Below are 12530 nucleotides of genomic sequence, written 5' to 3'. Positions count from 1 at the left end.
TATGTAATTATTAATACAATTTAACATCTTTAATTGAACTTGGTGTAACCTTTTTGTGTTGAGGATATAGAATCATGTCATGCTAAATGAGTGCCAGAGGATGTTCAAACTAATCAGCAGGTAGATCATGTCGCACATTCAAGTAAAAAAAATCTATGTTTTGTTCTTTTAAATTAATTTTTTGATTTATAGTTCTTTTACTTAAATCAAAACTTTTAATTCACTAATATAAAATTGTGTGAATTTAACTCATGAAGTACTTGTTATTGCAGCAAACCCCCCTTTGGTGCAGTGGCCTCTTTATGTTCATGGACGGATGAGGAGGAGACATGCATTAGAACCAGTAGAGGAGGGGGATGACAAGGACATTGATATTCTCTTAGAAATTATATGAAAAAAAAATATCAAGAAAGCCAAAAAGAAATGATTATTCATGAATGACTTACTCTTGAATATTGTTAATGAATATTATTCATTAATGTTGGGTGTTAATGAATATTGTGTTAATGAATTATTCATGAATGTTGTGTGTTAATGAATTTTATGTGTTGATGAATGTTATCACGTGATTATAATGATTGAATGTTATATTTAAAAAATGGATGAATGAATGAATGTTATTAAATGTTAATGGGGAATTTAGAGTGATGTTGGGCAGGGGGGGGCAAATGAGCTTCCATATTCATGTGGTTGGCCCTATTTAGTAGAGAATATTTAACTATTCTTGAAACCAAGTGAAGCTCAAACTTTAAAGATAAGCTTATAGTTAATAGTGACAACCAATTAGCAAGTTGAAATGAAGTTCTTCGTTACACATACCTTTTTAGTTTTTAAAGCATGATGTCATGTTTTAATATTGTGTAGTTTTTTTCTTAAGTTAAAGTATTCTTTTACTATAACAACATAATTTATGACCATTTTAGTAACTATTCTAACATTGCTTTATGAAAAATCCTATTTTAGCAAAGATGGCGATAGGTTGTGTTGTTTATTCCTTGGGAGATTGGATTGCATAGGTTTGTATCTCAAAATCATTTGCATGTGGTGGAAATGCATACTTACAACCATTTCATTCTACATTTAAAAACATTGATGATAATATTTCTTGTTTTAATTTATATTTTTTTCTATAGTCATTATAAACGTTGCAACCTTAGTCAGCTTTTATAGGCTATGAAGAACATAGTTGAATACTACAATAATTTTGTGGTTAAGAATTTGTGTTTCCCTACTCATAGTCCAATTTATTTACAATTTTGAAGGGTACAATTAGTGCACAATCTAGAATTTTATACTCATTCATATATTTATTTCATAATAAATTCTATCATTGAGTTTTCTTGAACTGATTTGTAATAATATCTTTAATCTAGGGGCCTCTAATTTCAACTTCAATGGAAGAAATTAGTTCAATACAAGAACACATCATAAAGGCAAATCTATGAGTGTTAAAGATTCCTCCAATGTATTTTACTATATTACCTACTATACTCTTTACATTTAATTATATATTTTGTTCTTTGATAACCACTCATCTCGTTATATGGCAGGCTGTGAAAGAGAACAAAGAGAAAAATTCATTTGGTTCGATGCGCATAAATGATAATATTACAAGGATAGATATGTTGTTCTTGGAAATTAAGAGAAGATATTCATCTCTTTTTTCTTATGATATAGGTTGGTCTCTAAATATTTTTTTATATAGTTTGATGATATTTTTATAATGATCATGTAAATGTAAGAGACATTTGTTTGTTGGTTCAATGCTCAGTGCTTATCCTATCAATTTGGTTCTTGGCCTCTCAATGGTAAATCATTTGGAGAGCTTGGGTATAGCAAGACATTTCAAACATGAGATAAAAGAGGTTCTAGATGATGTCTATAGGTAAGTGGGAGATATTTTTTCTAACTAATTGTAGTACATTTTATGAACATATTGTTTGAAATAAATGTTCTTCCTAGGCAGATTTTAGATAGAGAATGAAATGGGTGAAGGAATGCCATCAGCATTAGATATAATAACCATTTCTAATAGTTAAGTCTTAATTTCACAGAATTCTTGTTTCTAGTATATTTTATTCTATTTTTTAAGTTGTTAAGAATTTTCATTTATTTGTATAGAATTAGGTTTTTTTGGTAAAGTCAATTAGATTATTATTTCTTTTCTTAGTTTATATATATAATATGAATTATGTTCAATTTAGAAGACCATGCTACCAGAATACCATGTTTAATTTATATAACTAGTAAGTACCAAGCCACTAGCCACTAGCTACCCCTGAGACGATACCTGTGTAAATGATTGGTAAAATAGTAAATATATACAATTTCTAGGCTTAGGTTCCTATTCATCACTAGGAGATTAACTTATATTTGGATATTTCAATTTAGTATAATAGGTCAGCAATCTATGCTTTCTAGTTGATGGAACATTCTAACAGCCTTTCAACCAATAGTTATCTCTAGCCGGTTGATTGGAATCAATTAAGGTTTTAAATGCTCAACTGTTTAATACAAACAAGCTCAAATTTGGAAATGAGTCATTCAAAGCTATGTATCTATTATTTCAATACATTTTGGAAACATGTTCAGTTTCCTATTGCTTTGTCCTTTGTTGTTACCTCCCATGATGAGCAAAAAATAGATTCTTGGGTATTTCTATGATAAAATGAGTAAAAAAATATGAGGGTGTATTGATAGAGATAACAAGGATGTAGTTTGAAAGGAATGAAGAATATTTACTAAGCATCTCAACAATCAACAATCAGTAACAGATGATGTAAAGAATAAACCTTTGTTCTAAACCTTACAAATTCTTCAAAAGAAGTGGTCTCTTCTTCTGATGGTGAATCTAATGAGGACTCTAAAACTATATTTACTCTAGAGATCTGCATTATACAACTCGACTATGGTCAGGCCTTTCTATTTTAAAAGAGCAATTACAATTCTACAAGTGAAATGACTCTTTATTTAGGGATGTGTGATAATCTACTTGGCTCTAAAATTTGTGACTTTGAATCTGATCCCTTTGGATACTCCATGAAGGAGATGATGTTTCTACACATCATTTGTGAGCAGTTGCATCTTACTAAAATATATTTCCAACTTCATGAGTAAATCAACACATCATTTGTGAGTTGTTGCATCTTACAATCACCCTCCCTGATCAATTTTTGTTGATACTATTTTTTCCAACATCGTGAGTAAATAATAGATGGATCATTGGCAACTAGAAAAATAGATTCTGATAAATGTAATGGGTACAATAGATTCTTATATTTAGTATTATCTATGTAATTATTTTTTGTTTGTTGGTTTCAAACTTTCACCAATGCCAATTAGGCAAATTCAATAGATAATGTAAAAACTATAGGAGTGGCTACTTTTTCCCTTAGAGCATGAATTGTTTCATGGAGTAACAAGAAACAACAAACATTAACTCTTTCCTCCACTAAGCACATCATAGCTCCTATTCTCAAAGCTTAGTTTGGTTGAAAAGGTTGGTTGCTTAAATGCATGCCATTAAAATAGGGGAAGTGGTAGCTCACTGTGATAATCAACATCCACTAATATAAGCATGTTCCAATCTCTTAGTGCACACAATGCATAATTTGCATTAAACCAAATGAATCAACCAAATTGATGATAGAATTACTACTTCTCAACTCAATATAATAGACATTCCCTAAACATATAGGTACATTTTCTAATTTCATGTTCCTTTTACACATCACTTTGTTTAGTGCATTAGCCATATATTGCATTCATTACATTTTCAATGCACATATTTCATTTACATCACAATTTCATTACATTACTATATCTCATCAGTGTTTCATATATCAATCACATAACATATAGTGCATAAATAAAAATACTATATTACATACATCACATATCATAAAGCATGTTATTAAAGTCCATAATATACATCAAATATATCATGTCCATATCATCAATCATGGTTTAATTTTTAGTTACATCCTATCATCACATATACCCATACATTAATGTCATCATCCAGATATTTCTATTTCACAAACCATTATAATCTTAATCATAACTATTTCATATCATACGCATCACATAACACATATCCTACATCACAAAAATAAGTATCATTAACATATACATCATAACAACATATACACATAAGTACATCCATGCATCAACATAAGAATCATGTATAACTAATTGTATCATCATATAGAACATCAAAGAAAATATATACAAGTCCATAATATCCATAAAATGACCCATCAAAGTGTCAAATCATATATAATTGTATAAATATCATAAAAACAAATTGAATGTTGCATCTAAAAATATATCAAAATGCATAAGTATTGACATAAATATCTTCCCATGGAATCAAAATTATTTGTCACATGACTAGGTGGTATTAATATAGATAGCTAGGATGGACCCCCATCATGTCTTTTTGGTGGCATTGGTGGAATGCCCAATGAACCCTAGGATGCCTTGCTTATGCTCTATAACTATATCTTCTTGGAGGACAGAGGCTTCCTCTAATTCTTTGTCACTTCTTGGTGTAGATTCCCATATAATATGTTTCCTTTGATCTTTCTATACCTTCCTCTCATAGTGAAACAAAGGCATTGACCACCACCTATCTTACCCCTATAATTGTGGCTTCCTATTTAGTGCTTTGTTTCTCTTCTCTATAGGTATCTTTATTGTCTCTTCTACTCATCTCACTCTACCATCAGTATCTAGATCTTATTTCCAAAATCCTCATCCTCATCCTCTAGACCTACAATCACAATGTCATCCCACCCTAATAAAACTCTAACTCATCCACCCTACTCTATATATTTCGTAATGCAATCTCTAAACATACACTCTACATTTTGCTTACTTGCACACTGAAATATGATTTTGTCAAGTTTTTGAGAGATGTTTTTCTTGTGCCATTGCTTTCCATTGAATTTATATATATATATATAGCAATTTAACCTCACAATAACCAAGCCATTTTCTTGCTGGCCCAAAAAATTTTCCTCAATGGAAATATACAATACCCTACTACATCACTAGTAAGTGAAATAAGCATGTTTCAATTTCTCAGTGCACACACAATGCATACTGACATACATTTGCATCAAATCAAATGTATCACCCAAATTGACAATAGGATTACTATTGCTCAACTTAAAATAATACATTCACAAAACCATATTGACCAGACAAGTTTGTCAAGTTCAAAGATGTTTTTCTTGTGCAATGGGTCACCACTAAAGGAATCAATTTAAATATACATATTAGGCATGGCCATTTAACTTCACATTAACCAAGCCATTTTCATGTTGTCCTGAAGTTGGCCTATATGGGAGGAAACAATATGCTACCACATTCTTAGTAATGTACATGTACAACCCATTAGCCAAACCAATTTGAAACAAATGTCTTCTCAATGCATCAATAATAATAGACATTACCATGAGAAGTACAATGGATAGCATCAGGAATATTCAACAATATGAAAAAATTATCATCAGTTCTAAGTAGCATCAACAATATTTGGAACATGGCTAGCAATGGTAGGCATTTACAACATCAAAATCAATCAAAATAACCATAACATTAAAATCAGTGGGCAATGCATCAATACCACACCCTTCATATCTAATATTGTGCTCCAAAAGCCTCTGATTGTCTTCAAATGCTCAGTTTTTACCTTAGACTCTACACCATTATCCTTTCTGGAAGGCAAATATCCATTATGAAATTAGTCCTCTATGCTTGATAGGATTCATCAACATAGAAGTAAAATGGTGAAGATGAATGTCAATATAATGACCACAAGTTAATAGGCCAATTCTACATGGTTCAATAGTCAATAATCTTCTCATAGTCATCGAGAAACTAGGCTTCACCAGAATCTACTACAAGTGGTTTGATCATGAAAGCCATCTGCATAGGCTTAGCCTAATCATGGTTATTATGTTCTGCAAGCATCAAAATATTGTAAGGTATACAATATGACAAGCTGAGTTCAAATGTCCAAATTTGGAATAGTATTGAACATGAGTGTGGATCCAAAACCTAATTCCAAAAAATGTGTTGTGTCTTGCATGTTGACATGCCTTGTTGGTTTCTTATATGGCAATTGAGTCAATTTTTGGGTAGTCAACCTTTCTGTTTGGACAACAATTAAGAAATATTTAAGCTATTTTTCTAGTTTTGTAACTTGACTGCATTAATTAAGATGAATCAATGATCAATTTAATGCATAGATGTATGATTATGAAATCTTATTTCATTTCTTATATGATTACATCATGTGATGTATGCCACTCATGATTATATTTAATGTTTATATCTAGTCATATTATATTGGTTACTGAGTTGATATTTGTTATGAGTCTTTGAGTGGTTGCAGGACCTAACAGGATGAGAGTGTGGTCGAAGTAGATAAGGTTAGCCTCTCAGAAGGGGATGAACTAGACGATCTCATAGCCCACCCACCACTTAGGATTTGATGCAAGTAATTGATGTCACATTTTACTCTAACCCAGTTCTTGTATGTTCTATGAGATGTCATGAAATTGGTAATAATGTAGCATTTATAATAAGTAAATTATTAGCATATTAATCATTTTCTTAACTAAATAAGTTATTCATGGCAATGAAAATGTAGGATTTCATCTTGAAGACAACTTAAATGCATTCAGATTTAAAATTCAATAATAATCTTCACACATTATATACTTTTTTTATAGCCCTTCCTAACATAATAATAATAATAACAAATGACACTAACTTATTCATTTTTTCACATATAACTCTTTAGTTTTTCTTATGGAATTACAATTGGGTCAGTTATTTTCTCCCAATGTTTATAAAACAAAACAAAGGTGCATTTAGGGGTAACAATGGCTGGAGAAGGGAAGGTGCTTGTTCAAGTTGTGAACATTGTTTTCAGGTTCTTCTTTCTCTTCCTTGTGAAAACTTAAAAATGAGTCTTTTCTTTGACAGAAAACTATGTAAATGTTAAGGTGCAAGTTTAATCTAAATTTGGTATTTTTCTCTGTTAAAGCTTCTTGAAAGAAATGGTTTCTTGATTAATTCTCTACCCTAGCCATTCATGCATAACGCATCCAAAAACTAGTGTGGTTTGAGTATGTAACATAGAGAAGGAAGATTAAAAAGAAAACAAAGGCAAATCAGCTGCTTCAATTAACTTTCTATCACTTGATTTTGAAATCAATTGCAACTGCTTAAGAATCATGAGATTGAACTAAGGTGTCTCTTTTATAGTGAATTGAATCACTTCATCATGTTTTCTTCTTTTTCTCTTGACAATTCCTTGACCAAACATCTCTAATTTCCTCATACAAGCATAACACTGAAATGAGTATTGGATGCACACTAGATTTTGTCACTGAGACAATGTTGCAAAAGGTACACTTTCAAAGGTATTTCTGAGATGTCACCCAAATGATACCACAAGCTGTTGCCCATCCAACAACACAAATATTTATGCTAGCAAAAATATAGGTACACTTTCAAAGGTATTCTCAAGAGATTCGTCAATACCTTTCAAATGCTTCAAAAAGGGTTCAAATGGAATTTTCATTAGGCATTCATATGTGCAATTTACTCCAAAGATGCCACAATGTTGTCCCAGGTACATAAAATAATGGCATAGCTTAAAGAAAGTAAATGAAATTCCTATAGAAAAATTTATGCATTGTGAAGTTTGGAAATATGTGCAAATGCCCCAAAGCCAGTAAAAATAACATATTATATAAATTAATAATTTGAAACCTAGCAAGAAAATACTAGATTAGATAAAGTGAACAATCACCAGCATGTGGTCATTTCTCTCAAGAGGTTATCTTTGCTGAAATAGCACATGCTAATCTCTTACAGAATTTAGATCATGATGATAAGTACACCCCAATCATCCTAGAAATCTACAATAAATCTGTCCAAGTTTATGGTCTATTATTATTATGAGCTTTATAAGTTTATATAGTTCATTTTCTGTTAAAAATTACTATTACATTTTGGTTTTCTTTGTGTTGTACATAATCAAAATTAAACCCATTTATTTCTTATTACAGGGTTGCATCAGCCTTATGATCAAAAAAAGAAGAGGAAGCCTCATGTTATAAGATTAGAACCACAAGAGCCATAGGAGAATGTCGAAGACAGTCACCATGTGCCTATTAGCAATAGGCACATGGTGACTATCTTCAGCATTCTTCAATTAGGAATTCTCTTTTAGTTGAGCTCGCAAGGGAGATCAGCTAGCAAAGATGCTCTGTTAGCACCTTTAGAATCAGTAAGAAAGTGAGGTGTGGGACCTCCTCCAAATAATGGTACCGTTAGATCAAATCCAACATTAAGCAATCAAGGTTTATAAGAACCAGCTCAAAGGTAGTTCATCATATTAGAACATGAAAAATGGTGCCTTGTACTATCTTTTTATGTTTATTGCTTATCTATTTGAAACTCCACAATCAATATTGATAGTCTCTTGCCCTCACTGTGCAATTAAACTACTTTACTTTTAATGATGTAGCTGAACTACAAGTGCCTTTTGTGTTCTTGACAAATTGTAAGCTTTCAACTTTTGTGAAGCCAGTATGGATGCAAATGAACAACTAGTGAGGTGTCCATTTTAAGTAAATTTTTTGTTTCTATAATGTATAGTTCAATTGCCAAAAATATTTCATCTAGAGGCATCAATTAATAGATTGTTAACTTTTCATGTCATTTTCTACTTTGGTTGAGTAGTTCTCCTTGCATTTGTAAATCTTCCTGCAGTCTTTAGCCTAATGACAGTTTGGTATTACATCCAGAGTGATAATATAGTTGACTTAAAACTTTGCATTAAAGAAAACATCAAGGGATAATATTTGAATTGTGGATATTTGTAAATTACATTGGTTTTAGACATAGTTATAGTTATATATGTGCTCTTATGATGATGTGATTGGGACTGTAAGCTTTTTTGTCACGTTTATTTGTTTGAAAAATAGAGATTAGTTAGTGAAATTATTGGCTTTCATTCCTGATAAATAATTCTTTCCTAATTTTATTTTTCCCTATAGTCTTCACAAGTAATGGTGTCTCAAGAACCACAATTTAGGCGGGTTGTGCCAATTATTACAAAGGCTTTGCTCTCATAGGAGCCTTTTAAACTGCATAAAATTTGAGTTGTAAAGCATAATTGCTCAGTGGAGACTCAAGATATCATGCACATTTCTTCCTCCTTCCCATGTTTTTGTATGAAATAAATCATGTGATCAACGAAACAATGGTGTGGAGGTAGAAATGTGCACAATACCTTAACTCTAATGCACCAAGAAATTACACTTTAGAATCAAATTTTGTGCAGTTTAGAAACCTCCTATGAGAGAAAAGCTTTGACAATAATTGGCATAGCTCATCAAAATTTCTACCTATCATTGGTCTCAATTTTGACACACATGTCTTCAGTTTGATGTCGAGTGTATGGCACTAGCATAGAAAGTTAAGGGGTGTTGGTCGCAATTTTGATGCCAAATTGGTCTAGGTTTATGTCAAAATTTTGAATAGCAACACCCACAAATGGGAAAATAACAATTTAGGTTGGACTAAGGAAATTGATGAAATTCACGTTGGTAAGTCCACCTTTATGAAGTCAAAATTTTGATGCAAAATGTCTATGTCAAAAAATTGACTAGAAAAGAGCGACAACAAGTTTAGTCACCAATTCGACCAACTCTGGTAGCAATTTCAACCTTTTCATGTCAAAATTTAGGCCTAAATTTACTAGTGATCTCTTGATAAAGTGGGCTTGTTTGTAAGAGATCTAGAATGGAAATCTGAGCTGGCATGTTTCCAAGGTGTTCCAAGATATTATATTGTGGTCCTAATGAGGGTGATTCTGATGAAGGTGTTCTAGATGGAGGTGGTCTTGATGGTGTAGACACAAGTGGGCCAACTATATTGAGTCAATCTTGGCGAGTAGTAACTATGTTAGGAATAAGGTGTCTCAACCTTGGATAATTCCTATTCTTATTATTTGTTTTGTAATATGTATTTCTTGCAAATAATGTTGATGTGTTGTCATCTTGAATTGTTTATAAGGAGATCATTGCTAAAATGGTTATGATGGATTCCTATGACACGTAAGAGCTATGTTAGGAAGATTCAATGACAGGTGAAGACATGTGGCAACTGATAAATTCGAGTACTGTACACTCTACCCCAATAGTGGGGTTCAAGGCATTACCCCAAAAAAATTTAAGGTTCCTATTTTCTCAAAGAATGTTAAAACCCTAATACCATTACCTTTGGGAGTAACCCTAAAGTGAAGCACATGTTATAAGCATTTTTAGGGTTGCGAAGAAGTTGTATGCGAGAAAGTGTATTATAACCTTGTGTTGAAGATAATACATTGTGCAGGTTCTGGAGGGGTGGAGTTGTTTTACCGAAAGGTTTTTCCCCACCAAAAAATCTATGTTATGTGTTTCTTTCTCTATCTATTTTCTTTAATTTTGGTTTGCTGAAATATTGTTGTTTACATGATATTGAATCTGTAAGTGTAAAATATTTTAATAGGATTTGCACCATACTTCTCTTAAGAGATTAGTGTAGGAAGCTATTTCCGCACCTGAGTTTCCTTACAAACTTCACATTGGGTATCTGGGCCTTTGATGTTTATAACATTGATAGATGGCTCAACTATGATATGCATCCAATAAGGCTCCCATAGTCCAAATGTGTTGAGGTCTAATTTTGAGACTTATCTCGATTATCTCCTTATTTATTTTGAGCATTGTTTGGTAATTTGGCAGGAGTTTTTGTAGGTGCTTTTCCTCTGTTTGTGTTATGAGGAGGAAAAGTGTTTTGATATATCATTAACCCTACATTGGGTGAATCTTGTGCCCCCACTGTGATCTCTTTTTGGTCAATAAGGTCTTGGACATAATCTTTGAGTTGCATGCACTTAAGGGTGGTATGTCCTTTGACATGATGGAATTTGTAGAACTCATTATCCTTATACTAGGATGCTCTAGACTGATTAGGTTCCAAGGGTTGTGTCTGTGGATATCCAACAAGATTATACTTGGCTAGTTTTTTAAATATTGCATCAAGGGGCTCACCCAATGGGGTGTATATGCATGGTTGTCTCCAAACACGTGGTTAAAGTCTAGCCGAAAGTGTGATGACATTAGTTTGATTGTGATGGGTGGGTAATTTTTGATTATTCTGCATAGGCGGTTGTTGATATATAGGGGGTTGTTGATAAAATATGGTGGGAATGTTGGCAATTTCCCTAATGATATGAACATGTTGAGTGTCGGTGACACCATCTATCACTGTGTTTTTTTTTAATTCTAATATCATGTTTTTTTGTTGCTTAGGCCTCAATCTTTGATGTTTTCTTTGTAAATTTTGATGACATCATCCTTGATGGGCCCTTGTTCGAGTCACATCCCTTTTTCTTTAATGTCTTTGTATGTTTGTAAACAATTCATAACCATGTGATGGGCAAGACTAGGATGTGCATTATTTATCAAGATTTTGACAAGGTGACATTATGGGATGGTACATGAGATCCTAGTGGTGAGGGTTTGCCAATGTTGTAAGTATTATGCAAGGCTTTCTCCTCCTTTTTGTTTGGTATGAACTAAGTCTACTATAGATAACTCAATCTTGACAAGATGAGCATATTGAGCCACAAAGGCTTTAGAAAGATTAGCAAATGTTTTCATGGTGCCTTGGGGTATATGATAGAACCATTCAAGGGTTGGTCCTCCTAAGCTTTCTGAAAAAAGATGCATGAGGTATACATCATTATAGGCCACCTCTTGGCAATGCATATAGAATTCTTTGATATGCACATGACTAGATCACTTTCCCCCTAAATTTATCAAACTTGGGGATCTTAAAGTGTTTAGGAAACGATGTCATTGTGATGCTTTTGTCAAAAGGATATGGACAATCATTCTCAAATTTAAAAGTTTTGGAGTCTATTTCATCTTTGAGGGCCTTAAGTGCATTTTTCATTTCTTCCCATTCAAATTTTATAGGCAAGGTAATGAATGCCCTCAGTCTAGGTGCCCCTAGTGTGGGATAAATAATAGATGCTGAAGATTGATATGGGAAACCCTGATTGCCATATGGTGTTTGTGAAAAAACAAGTTGCACAACTGGTGGAATGGATACTATGGGTTGTTGGAATGTAGTTTGTGCATATTGTTGCATTTTCTAGGTAGATTTTTGGTGGGGAGGGTAAGTAGAAGGTTTTTTCCCTACTAGATAATTCTATGTGGTTACTTGGGGATACTACTAGCATGATGCTTGTGGTTGAAAAGATGGTAGCGTTGGCAATGCCTAGGCCATGATTTGGGAATGTATACTTTGCCTAATATATGTTGGTTGTGCTCCTACTTGAGAGAGAAATTGAATATTAGCAAGGGCAAGGTAATTAATATGAGGAAAAGTGTTCATGGCAGGATATTACAATGGAGGGGTGATTTGACTATTTCCTAAGGGCGGCATAGAAA

This window comes from Cupressus sempervirens, chromosome 3, assembly GCF_028749045.1.
Source record: "Cupressus sempervirens isolate cs-2001-9-10 chromosome 3, ASM2874904v1, whole genome shotgun sequence".
NCBI classification, from domain to species: Eukaryota; Viridiplantae; Streptophyta; class Pinopsida; order Cupressales; family Cupressaceae; genus Cupressus; species Cupressus sempervirens.
Note: the sequence above shows the minus strand (reverse complement) of the source record.